We start from the raw sequence: 12588 nt of genomic DNA on the forward strand, positions 1-12588 counted from the left end.
CTGAGGCAGGAGGACACAACCACACAAAGCCTCAACAGGCCTGTCCAGCACTCCCTGAGCCCAGGCAGCGGCCTGCTGGCTGCGACGGCACGGGCTGGAGATGACTTTACCACACAAACTGTGCTTAGCAAGGGAGCACAGAGCACAGGGAAATGGAGCCTGCAGCACCACGTGCGAAGCCCCAAGGGCAGACACCCCCACTTCTGCTCATCTACACCAGGACCACCAACAGAGAAGTCACAAAGCGCTGCCATGCCTCCACCAGAAGTCCTTCTGCTGCCTAAACGCCGCTGGACCACGCTGCAGGCGTCGTGGTCCCCTTCCTCTGCCACAGCTACCAAAAATCGGGTCCTGCTCCCCAGCACCAGCCCCCAGCACCAGCCACGGTCTCAATACCTACGTGTCCCTTCCCACCACGGCAGCTGCCCCCAGGCACATTCAGCTCGCTGCAAACCTCAGCCCTTGCTCCCCAAAACAGATGCCCCGTGGCAGCCGCAGCCCCTACCTGCTGTCCACACTCCCCAAGTACCTCACAGCCCCTGCCCCCGGCACAGGCACCCCAGTTCCAGCCACAGCTCCTGTCCTGACGCACCAACACCCCCCCAAGACTTCCCACTGCCCCCCACGGCCCCTGTTTCCTCCAGAGGCCCCACTGGCCGCTGCAGCTGCGGCCAACCCCTGAGCACAGCCCCCAGGACGGGCACCCAGCCGCGACCCACGGCCCACATTGCCCAGCACAAACACGCGGGGACCACCCCCCGGCCGGCACGCCCCGGCCCTGTGCCCACTCACACCGCGGCCCCCCCGCAGCACACCGATGCAACCTCCCCCGCCCTGCACGCCCCCCGCCCGGCCCCGCCTGCCGCCGCCTCTGCCTCCCACCCGCCCGGGCACGGGCTCCGGCGGAGCCCTCCCGTTGGTGCCCCTCCGAGCCGCCGGACCCGGAGCGCGACCTCCAGGCAGGGCTGAGCGCCGGCTCCGCTGGGCGCCCCGCTCCCCGCCCCGGCTCCGCTCGTTACCTGCGGGACGGCGGGCGGCGGGGCCCGAGCCACCATAGCCGCGGTGCGGCCGGGGGCAGCGGCGGCCGCCGGCGGCGGGAGGGCGCGGAGCGGAGCGGGGAGCGGGGAGCAGGGACCGGAGCGGGGAGCGGAGCGGGGCGGGGGCGGCGGGGCCGGGGCGGGGAGCGGCGCGCGCGGCGAAGCCTCCGCGAACTCGTCCCCCGCCGCCGGCAGCGGGTGTTAGTTTAAGGAGTTGTCATGGCAACGGGGAACCGGGAGCGCGGCGAGGGGCGGGCGGAGGCAAACTTCAGAGGCGGCTGCTCCGGCCCCGGCATCCGCGGCCACCGCTGCCCCGCAGCCGCCACCGGCTTCCCGCCGCTTCCACCCCGCCGGGCTCCCGCCGCCCCCGCCCGCGGGGACGCGCCCGGCCGCGGCTCGGCCCCTTCGCCGGCAGCCCCGGGAGAAAGCGGCGGCCGGGGGCGAGGGCAGACCTGAGCCCCGGCGTACTCCCGCGGAGTGCCCCGCCACGGTCCCGCACAGCGCCCCGGGGCCGGGCCGGGGCCGATGGATGCTCCGATAGCAGGGCTAGGGTGCCAACGTAGCACCACTTCGCCCACCGCCAGGCACCGGGGCCAGCCCGGCCCCGGACCCCAGGACGAGGAACCAGAACTGCCCCAGCCCAGCCAGTTCCACGGAGGGCACCGGGGTGCCCTTCCCAGGGCTGGCACGGCCCCACCGCAGGCACCGCGGTGCCGTTGCCAGGACTTGCACGGCCCCGCCGAGAGAAGGGGAGCCCCAGCCCCAGGGTGCTGGGGTCAGCCGGGCACCCCCCCCATGCGGCCCCATGCCGTTACCTGTCCCGGGCCTGTGTGTTCCTCAGGCTGCTCCCGCTGCCGACGCCCGCGGAGCTGAAGCCTGCAGGAAGCCCCGGGCCGCCAGCTCAGCCCCTTTCCTGTCAGGAAGGGGACACCCCTGGCCCTCGCCGAGCTCCACACCCCGCGTCCTGCTGTCGTCAGCCTGAGACATGCGGACGTCCCGGGTCAGGCCCTGGCCACTAGGTCCCACAGTTACACACGGGCTGCACACGCATGGCCTTGGGGTCCGTGGGGTGCTGAGCACCACAGGCGTCCGTGGCATGTGCATGGATCTGGGAGACTGTGGGGTGCTGAGCACCATGGGGGTTGTGACATGAGCATGGCCTTGGGGGTGCTGAGCATCACAGGGGTTGCGGCATGCACGGCTCAGGGGACCGGACTCAGGATGTGCCTCCGCATCCTATCTGGGAGCCAGGAAACACCTTGTCAGAGCTGGGATTCTCCCTTCCTGTGGGAGTTCCGTGGCCGGGAGGAAGCCCCTGTGTAGGGCTGAGAGCCCAGCACCGGCAGCAGAACTGGATGGACAAACAGACGGGCACTTGCTGGGGCACATAGTCTGCCCTGGCCAGCCGTGGGTGGGATGCGGGTGGGCAGGGACAGGGCAGCCGAGAGGGGCTGCAGGGCTGATCCAGAGAGCAGGCAGCACCCTTGGCAGAGATGTGGTGGGAGGGAGGGACCCTGCCCTGCCAGTTTCACCTGTAAGGCAGCACAACCCCTCTCACCCTGCTGCCCACCCCTCTTGTGCCTCCATAATCCCACCACCTGCCCAGCCCGGCATGCCATCGTACCTGCTCTTCCTGCCCAGCCTGGCATGCCCTGCCCGGCCCGGCATGCCCCGGCCCCGGCTCCGCTCGCCAGCTTCCATGCGTGCGGCAGCAGCGTGCAGCTGCGGTGCAGCACAGCCACGTGTCTGTGTGGGCTCTGCTGGAAGGAGGTCAAGTGCTTCCAACCACCTCAGTGAGGCACACGGGGACTCACAGCCTGTGCAGCGTCCCCTGTGCCCCGAGTGCCTTGTGCCCCTCCAGGAGAGGCTGCTCTGCCAGGCTCGGTCCCTCCTTTGGGCAGCAGCAATCCCCCTGCAGCAGTCACACCCAGCTCGGGAGAGCCACAGGAGGGATGGACCCATCCGGCTGCTGCAGGACGCTGCCAAGATCATAGACTCATAGCGTCATAGAATTGCCAGGGTTGGAAGGGACCTCAAGGATCATCCAGTTCCAACCCCCTGCCATGGCCAGGGACACCTCACACAAGAGCAGGATGCTCACAGCCACTGGCTGCAAAAACCTCCAGGGATGAGGCTTCCACCACCTCCCTGGGCAACCTGTGCCAGTGTCTCACAGCCCTCATGGGGAAGAACTCCTTCCTGACATCCAATCTGAATCTACCCATTTGTAGTTTTGCTCCATTCCCCCCCAGTCCTATCACTTCCTGACACCCCAGGGAGTGTCACTTGTCACCAGCTCACCTGTTTCCTTCCTGAGGGGCCCACACCTTCCCTAGGTTTCTTTTTACCATTACTATACCTATAGAAATGTCTGCTGTTCCCCTTGATCTCCCTGGCTAGATTTAATTCTTCTTAATTTAATTCTTCTCCCTCTACCTGGGACAGCTCTCAGCATCCCCTGGGATCTGTGCTGGCTGTAGTTCCCACATATCCCTTCCCCAACTCTCCAAGGGGAACTGTAGCCACCAAGGGAAGTTCTTCCTGTGGCTTCCCAGGTCAACGTTGCTACCTCAGGGGCTTGGACATAGCATCCAGGCTCTGCCTGTGCCTTTGCCCTGGTTTTGGTGATGAGAAGTTCAGCTGCCATTCTTTGGGCACTTTTTAGCTCATGGAGACAAACTTCCTGGACTTCCTTTGTGAGCCTGGAGAGCTGAGAACACATAGTCCCCATAAAACTGACACATTGCCCTCTGTCCCCATGCTCCAAGTGTCCTCAGAGCACTGCAGCACTCCCACCACCAGCTCAGAGCTGCTGCTGGGACAAGGGCTGCAGCCCCATGGCACTAGGAACAAGTCCCAGCTGCACTGGAGAGGAGCAGGTGCTGGAGTCACAGGAGTGGGACCAGAGCCTGGACACAGGAGAGTGGGATGGAGCCCCAGGAACATCCTGGGCAGAACAACACATGAGCAGGTCCTGCTGGAGGTCAAGCAAGGAGATCCTGGCTGCATGGCACAGGGAGCAATTAAACAGCAAGGGATGGGCCTCGGTGGAGAGGGGCAGAACTTCCTCCTCTCAGCAGCAGCCCTCCAGGGAGGACAGCAGGGGCCTCTCTGCCAGGTCTCTCTGGGGCAGCCGACTCCTGAGCTCCTCCACAGCACAGCCCAGGCACAGGGCAGCTCAATATGAGCAGCAGCTGACATATTGAAGGTGGCAGCTCCCCTCGAGACTACCCAAGTGTGAAATAGAGCTGGTATGAGCTGGGAGAAGAGACATCGCTCAGGGGAGAGCAGCCAAGAGAGTGCTCAGCTGAGGGCACCTCTGCAGCAGGCAGCTGCTGCGGTGGGGACAACGAGGACCCCCACGCAGATGTCTGTACGTCCAGGCAGCCCACAGCATGCACACAGCTGAAGGAGAGGAGCAGCTCTGGGCCAGGGCTGGCCCGAGGAATGAGAAGCCACCCTCCTCCTGCCTTTCAGCACAGCACAGTGCTGTGGCGTGGCCCCGGGTTTGTGCCCATGCCGAGGTGAGAAACTCAAGAGCACAACCCATGCCAGGGCTGAGCCTCAGGCAGGACACCGTGGGAGGCAGCCCAGCTTGCTCCGTGCGGTCCAGGAGGTGGAACCAGCACACAACCAGGATGCTGTGGTCTGCTGAAGCAGGACTGACAGGTGGGAGGTTCCGCAGGGCAGGGCAGCGCCCGCACGCACGCCCGGGGAGCGTGGGCACACCGGCCCCGGGGAGCGGCGGGGCTGGAGGGGGCCCGGCGGGGCTGGCCCCGAGCAGGGGCTGCGGACGAGCGCCGTGCGCGGCAGCACGGGCCCGCGGCGCACGGAGGAGGTCGGCGGCCGCGATGCCTTCTCCAAAGGTGAGGGAAGCGGCGCGGAGCAAGGCTGGCGAGTGGGAAGCAGCAGGAAGCCGGCGCCCAGGCAGGAGCGCGGAGCCAGGCGGAGGCAGGGCCCATCTGCTCCCTCCAGTCTGGCACCGCGGGAGAGCAGACACCACGCAGGGGTCCCAGAGCAAGGGGGCAGCCGCGGAGCTGCCCAGACCTGGCTGGGTTTGCTCCCAGGCATGCCAGGGCACCCTGCGATGAGCCGAGGACGCTCTGCAGCTGGGAATGCTGCACACCTCACAAGCACGGAGCTCGGGTGATGGGCGTGAAAAGGCCAGAGAGGGAGAGAACCAGGGACCTTGGTGGCTGCGGTGGGGATCCAGGTGGCTGCCCACCATCGAGCAAAGAGAACTGCCCTGGATTCACCCGGGGGTGCTGGGCAGTGCTGGGGGATGGCTCACCATGGGGCCAGGTGGTATCTCTGGACCCTGCACTCAGTGCTGCACTTGGAGCAGCAAAAAGTCTTCTCGATCTCCAGGCTGCTGCCAGCACACCCTGCTGAGGCCCTCCAGCCCCTGACACAGGCAAGCAGTGGGGCAGCAGCACCCAGCGCCAGGGGCACAGCTTAGCTCCCCTCCTCTTCTGAGCCTCCCGTCTCAGGCTTGCCCTTCCCATCATGGCATAGCATGGGATGGCAGGAAGTGGGCCACTGGCTGGAGCCCTCTCCAGTGCTGCCCTTTGCAGGGAAGGAGGTGGCAGCAGAGGCTGATTCCATGCTCTGTGCACTGCATGGGCAAAGAGCTGCAGGGGAAGGCAGTTGCCACAGGGCTGGCAGCATGCCCAACATTCCTGGTGGCATGGAGGGGATCATGGCTGGGCATGACAGTTCCTTCAGTCTCCAGCCAAGCCCAGGACATGGAACTTCTTGGGAAGCTCTGGAAGAGGCTTTTGCTTTGGCATTGGTTAGAGTGGAAATATAGCTGTGGATGTCCCATCCCTGGAAGTGTGGCAGGCCAGGCCTGGAGCAGCTTGATCTGGTGGGAGGTGCCTCTGCCCATGGCAGGGGGGTTGAAACTAGATAATCTTTAAGGTCCCTTCCAGCTCAACCCATCTGGGGTTCTGTGTGCCAGCAAAGTGCCTCTCACCACAGAGTGACACCACCTCTGCCAGCACTCTAAGCTCTTAGGGACTGGCTACAGGGAGAGGAGCAGCCGGCTCCAGCTGGGCACAGGCAGGGCCAGGCCTGCTGCCTTGGGCAGTGTGCCAACAAGCCTGCAGAGAGGACAGCCTGCCAGCTGTGGGACTCCAGCTGTGGGTTTACCACTGCCCCTGCAGCGAGGGGTGACTCCTGCTGAGCTCAACACTCCGAGCTTCATTTAGAGTCACGCTGCTGAAAGCTCTGGCTGGAGATGATGCATCACCCACAGCTCCTAGCACACACAAACACCACCGTGTGTCTCCTCAGCAGCTCTGGCTACCTCGGGATGGCCCCAGGGCCCTGACAGAGCTCCAAGCACCACAGGCAAGAGAGCCACCTTCAAGGTCTGGGTCCCTATCTGCAGGGTCCACCACAGCCCTGCCCAGCACAAGGAGCCTGAAGCCATGGGCTGAGGCCACCTTGGGCACAGAGACATCCCCAGCCAGGGTGAGACATGCCAGTTTAGGATCAGTTTGCCAAAAGCTCACCACATCCCCTACTAGCCCCACTACCTCCTGCTGCTCCTCACTGGGCTGCCACACAACTACAGAGCAGCCCAGAAAGAGACAGAAGGTGGCCCAGGGCATTTGTCCCCCACGCTGCCCTTCCCAAGGTGGTGCCCAGTGGCCACACATGCCCACCACATGCTAGTGCCACTGCTTGGCTCTGGCATCCCTGGGCTGAGCTCTTCCTCTGCACTGAGCCTCATGGAACAAACTGGGTGCTTTCTGGGGCTCCTCCCCATGTCCTACACGCTGGATCCCATCGCATTCCCTTCATGAACCATTCCCGGGCGTCCAGCACAAAGCTGGTCAGGACCAAGAGCAGCTCCAAAAGGTGGGCCAACGCAGGAGGCGGCTGCGTGTTTTCCAGCTCTTGTCGCTAGCAGGAGGTGCAGATGTCTCTTCCCTGAGCTCATGGTGTAGGAGCAGCTGCTGTGGGACTCCGAAATGTCAGATCTTCCTGCCTGACACAGATAAGCCTTGGGCTCTGCCAGCAGCAGCCTCCGAGCGCGCCGCTAAGGGCACCCCGTGCCCAGCCCGCCGCTTCCTGCAGCAGCAGCCTTGGTGGTGGCACCAACCCCACCGTGCATCTGCTGCTGGGACCTACCCGGGCAGGCAAAGAAGTGCCAGGCCGCTGCCCACGGCTCAAGCCGTGCCACACAGCACGTCACAGTCATGCACAAGGCATCGCTTGTCTCACCGCACCTCCTGCCCTCACCACCCGTGCTGTGCTGTGCTGTGCTGTGTTGTGCTGGGAGGGGGCTCCAGAGCACCACCACCTCCAGCCTGTGCACCGCTCCAGCAGCGTTGTCCTGCTCTGCAAGCCTCCCGTGCCGAGCCGTGGACACAGTCCCTGCAGTCTTGCTGCTGAGGAGCCTCTGGCCAACGCTTGTTAGTGAAAATGCTTCTCCCGTTTGTGGCCGTTTGATGCTGTGCCTTTAAGGAAGGGGCACACTGGCTAAATGTTTGTAAAATGTTTTGGTTTTCTAAACGAATTTCATTGGTAGGATTGTGGGAGGAGAGATTGGACCCAGGGGAGTTGGGAACTTTCTCTCAGTCTTCCTTCCTTCGCTGTCCCTTTCGGCTGGATCTGCTTCTGGGATTCTGGCCAACTAAGATAAGATACTAACTCCTGTGCAAGGCCTTTATTCCTTTCCTGCCCTGTTAACTGTCCTCGTCTCTTCTTCTACCTCTTTTGGGGGAGAAGGGAGGTAGGGGGGTTGAAGGGGGCACAGGGGGAAGCCCCCTCTGTGGGGGGTCTGGTTTCTGGTTGAGTTCATTTGCTGTACATTCCTGTATATATTGTAAAATACCTGTATTTGTTGTGTTACATAGAATCTGTTTCCTTGTAAAATATACTCTCATTTCTCCGACTGGGTTTAGCCGTGGTTTCTTTCTCAGTGGGGGAGGGAAAGCAGAGCCTTTCCTTTCAAACCACCACACTCTCCTGTCTCAGCTCCTCCAGCCCACCCTGCCACATGGCAAACACCTCAGCTCCTGGGCACCTGACTGTGCTGCTGTGGGCTGCTCCCAGCACTCACATGGGCAGCGTGAAGTCAGATAACTCTCAACAGGAGAAACGTTACTGCAAGAGCTGAGAAGGACCTGGCTAGGATGCAGCCATCGACAACGAGAGCACTGCCTGGGGTCAGGCAAATAGGAGACACTAAAAGCTGTACCTGCAGCTCCCTGTGCTGAGGCAGAGTTGTCTCTCTCCCTCCAACCAGATCACATCCACCAGGACTTTGGTACAGCCTTTGGCCAAGTCCTTCCTCCAAACCTCCACCCTAGCTTTCCCCCCAGGGAGGAGGGGGTTGGGGGGTGTGTTCTTGGCATGCTGAGCTTCTTCCCAGGGCCACACTTGACTCTGAAGGCTGGCCCAAAAGCTGCAGAGCAGCCTCACCTCAGCAACCTTGTGCCCAGTTTATGTGCAGCCTCTCAGCCTCATGAAGTGCAGGGGCAGAAGACCTCACGTGGCTGAAGCCTTCATCCCACTCAGCACAGCACAGCCCTTCACGTGCTCAGCCTTTCCAGCCTGTTTTTCATCTAAGCACATTTTCAAAGCATTCTGCCCACCAGCTTGTGAATAGCCCCAGATGCAAGCCCTGGCCACCTTCACACCGAGGAACAACTGCATCTCCTCTGGGGTGGCATCACCAGCACCAGAGGTGTCCTGCAGGCTTCACAGACAGCCCCTCTGGGCCCCACCAGCTCTTCTCAGCTGCAGGGTGGGTGAGGCTCCTCCACAGGACACGGGACAGCCCCTCTGGGCACCTACCCTGCCCTCCAAGTGCCATGCCACGAGCCTCCTCCAGCCCAACGTGGCCAAGCCAGCAAACCCTCCTGGTGCCAGGCTTGCACCTGGAAAGCCTCTGCCCTTGGGAGGGGGAGCTCGGAGGGGCAGCTGAGCTGGGAGAAGCGAGATGCTGAGGGCAGGCCTGGCTCGGGGTGGGCAGATGAGGAGGTCGGTGCCAGGGCTGGCTGCGGGACGTGCTCCCTGCCCCGCGCCAGGGAGGAGCTGCTGGCTGCCTCCCCAGCCCCGCTGGCGGCGCCGGCCCCTTCCCGCTGCTTAATCACCGTTCTCTATGCTAATGAGGAGACAGCTCCTTAAGGGAAGCACGCCTGCTAATTAAGCCCTTAATTTGGTGACACTGCACATTTCCAGAGGCTGTCTCTCCGCCTGCCTTGCCACAAGGACATCCTGTCCCTGCCTGGCCCTGGCACTTCCCTCTGCTCCCTCTGCCCTGCTAGTGCCATAGGTCGCCCTTGCCCCACGCTGTCCCCACAGAAGGTGGGAGAAAGCAGAAATGTCCACACAACCCCACCCCAGCCAGCATGGAATGGTTTTGCTTGGAGAAGACCTTCAAGATCATGGAGCCCAACCACTGACCCAGCACTGCCAGGGCACCACCAACCCATGGCCCTCAGCACCACAGCTCCATGGCTCTGAAACCCCTGCAGGGATGGGGACTCCACCACTGCCCTGGGCAGCCAGGGCCAGGCCTGGACAACCCCCAAGGGGCAAAAATTGTTCTTCATGGCCAACCTCAACCTCTCCTGGATCAACTTGAGACCATTTCCTCTTGTCCCACCACTTGTTCCTTGGGAGAAGAGACCAACCCCACCTGTTATCAGCCTCCTTCCAGGGAGCTGTAGAGAGCCAGAAGGCCTCCCCTCAGCCTCCTTTTCTCCAAACTAAGCAAACCCAACTCCCTCAGCTGCTTTGCCATCCAAAGGATTAGGAACATGTCCCTTGGGTGCCCTCTTGCATAACATGGCCTGGCCTGGTGTCTCCACACTGCACAGAGGTCCAGCAGCTGCTCTATCATCCAGTGACTCCCCCCTCAGCCAAGAAGAGGGAGTCAGGAACAGAGAGGAGCCCTGTGGGCTGAGCTGGGAACAGATTGAATGGAACAGCCAAACCAATATTAATGCCAATGCCAAGCACACAGAGCTGTGCCCAGCCCAGGAACTGCACAGCACTCACAGCAAGCAGGAAAGCATCCTCAGGAGCAGAACAGTGAGCAAGAGAGCAGGAGAAGCAGAAGGAAGAGGCTCAGGAGGAGTCCCAGCCCCAGCATCCCTCCCCCTCTACGTGCAGAGACGCTGCTGGGATGGGATGGACCTGCAGCCAGCTCGGGGCAGCTGCCCCAGCTCCTGCCCCTGCCAGCTTCACCCTGGCTGCCTCCAAACTGCTGGCAGCCTGCAGCTCCTGGCTGGCTCAGGATTCCAGGACAGCCAAACCAGGACAGCCACAGCAGAGCAGGGCCAGGAGGAGGAAAGCAGGCCCTGGAGCAGGCACAGACTGCCGCACTGCACAGAGCCACCCCATGGCAAGCACAAGGGCATGACCACCCCATACCAGCTCATACCAGCTCATGAGGGGTGTCAAAGCCTGCAGCCACCAGTTGCAGTTCATGGAGGAGGGCCAGGGCTTCTCTGGGAAGCCTTGGAGAGGAATCTCCTTCTGCATGGAGGCAACGCCCTGGGCACAGCCCTGGCTCTAGACAGGAAAGGTTCCAGCCCCTTCTCCATGGAAGAAGGGGCAATGGTGCCTCCCCAGCCTGACAGCCCAGCAGGAGGAGGCTCTGGCTGGGTGGTTGAGGGGGAGCAGCAGATGTTACCTCAGCTTCAGTCATGCTTTTCTTCATGCTGTCTGCTGCTAAGCTATGGATCAGATGAGCAAACAGGGATGTAGACTGAGAACTTCCTGCATGGCTGGGTCCAGACAGCTGTGACCAGTGGTGCAAAGCCCAGGTGGAGGCCAGTGGAGTGTCCCAGGGGTCAACAGTGGGGCCAACATTGTCCAACATCTCCACTAACAACATGGCTGGTGGGGCACACAGCGCAGCAAGCCTGCAGCTGACTCAGAGCTAGGAGGAATGGCTGATAGACCACAGGGGTGTGCTGCCATCCAGAGAGGAGAATGGAGCTGGCATCTCCTCGAGTTCAGCCAAGGGACTGCAAAGTCCTGCACCTGGGGAAGAGTAACCTCGCAGCACCAGTGTGTGCTGGCTGGGAAGCAGCTCTGCCCAGAGGGACCTGGGGGCTCTGGTTGACACCAAGCTCTGTGCCCTTGTGTCAAAGCAAGCCACCAACATCCTGGGCTGCAGGAGCAGCATGGCCAGGAGGGAGGTGATCCATCCTTTCTGCTCAGCACTGGTGAGACCACAGCTGGAGTGCTGGCCCTGTTCTGGGCTCTGGTGTACTGAAGAGAGTCCTCCAAAGGGCCATTCTGAGGCTGACTTGAGCATCCCTCATATGAGGAGAGGCTGAGAGGGCTGGGTCTGTTAAGCTTAAACAGGAGAAGGCTCAGAGGATCTTATCAATGTCTGATGGGAGGGTATGAAGAGGGAGCCAGGTGCTTCTCAGATTCACAGAGTGCATTGGGTCAGAAGGGTCTCTCCAAGGTCATCTTACCCCTGCACCTCCAACGAGATCAGGCTGCCCAGGGCCACACTGAGTCTGATGTGCTGTCCAGAGACAAGAGGAGAGGCAATGGACACAAATCCAAATCCATTAAATGCCACCTAAACCCAGAAGACACTTTTGTTACTGTGAGGGTGGCACAGGTCACCCAGAGAAGTTGTGGAGTCTCTATCCTTGGAGATATCCAGGATCTGACTGGTCATGGTCTTGGGTAAGCTGCTGACCCTGCCTGAGCTGGGGTGTTGGAGCAGTTGACTGCTAGAGGCCCCTTCCCACCCGAAGCACCTGGTGATGCTGTGACAGCTCCTCCCAGCACACTTAGCCAGCGCTCCCCTCCCTGCACAAGCTGAGCCAGCCACTGCCTGGTTCCTGGTGCCTTGCATGGCCATGCAGCATCCTCCACCATCTCTGCCATCCCCTGGCACCCAGCCTGCAGCCTGAGCATGCAGATGGGAAGAAGCAGACATGGCCTATGGAAAATAATGTCAGGAACATGATCAGAGAGAGCCTGTTGGAGACTCCAGCTGGCGTGTGAGGGGTGGTACTGGGCTGCAGAGGGACATCCCAGATCCATCTGCCACCCAGGAGCTGCAGGATGTCTGCCCAGAACCACCCCCAGCCCAGGAACACCGAGGCCTTCTGTGGGGGCAATCCCCTGCTGTACCTCCTCAGGCTGGCACTGTGGTCTGGGAGCAGGTTGCAGTGACTCTGACCCGACTCCTGGAAGGCAGACAGATGGTCTCCTGCACTGCCCCTCCACACCAGCACCTCCATGGCATGACCCTGTGTCCCTGAGGCCACTGGCCATGTGCCCTGGTCCTGCCAGGCTGTGGCTGCATGCACGGTGGGCACATCAGTCCCTCTCCTGAGGACACCCCAAGCTTCACACATCTCCAGGGCCTGGTGCCATGGGGACAGTGACTTCTGCTGGCTGCCAGCTCTGCCTGTCACACCAGGTCGCTGCACTGTCCTGCACACCAAGGCATGTCTGCAAACACCCATGGCCAGACAGTGTCCCTGGCACCCCGCTGTGACACCTCTCTGCTGGTTGTAGCACCCTGAACATGACCCCGGTCGGCAGACCCCCTGCA

At 62.1% G+C, this 12588-nt stretch overlaps 1 protein-coding gene across 2 annotated transcripts in view; it reads right to left on the reverse strand.

The window, feature by feature from the left end:
* Window positions 1-1870, reverse strand: part of SHANK3 (SH3 and multiple ankyrin repeat domains 3) — a 249997-nt gene extending 248127 nt beyond the window's left edge. Inside the window, exon 1 of one of the 2 annotated variants that reach the window (XM_054173855.1) lies at window positions 1853-1870. The gene's annotated coding sequence lies outside the window, so the exon portion shown is untranslated. Of the gene's footprint in view, window positions 1-1019; window positions 1112-1852 lie in introns of those variants that run through there. The other variant, XM_054173853.1, reaches the window with a different exon arrangement.
* Window positions 1871-12588: the final 10718 nt, after the last annotated feature.

Source organism: Dryobates pubescens, chromosome 27, assembly GCF_014839835.1.
Source record: "Dryobates pubescens isolate bDryPub1 chromosome 27, bDryPub1.pri, whole genome shotgun sequence".
Classification (NCBI taxonomy): domain Eukaryota; kingdom Metazoa; phylum Chordata; class Aves; order Piciformes; family Picidae; genus Dryobates; species Dryobates pubescens.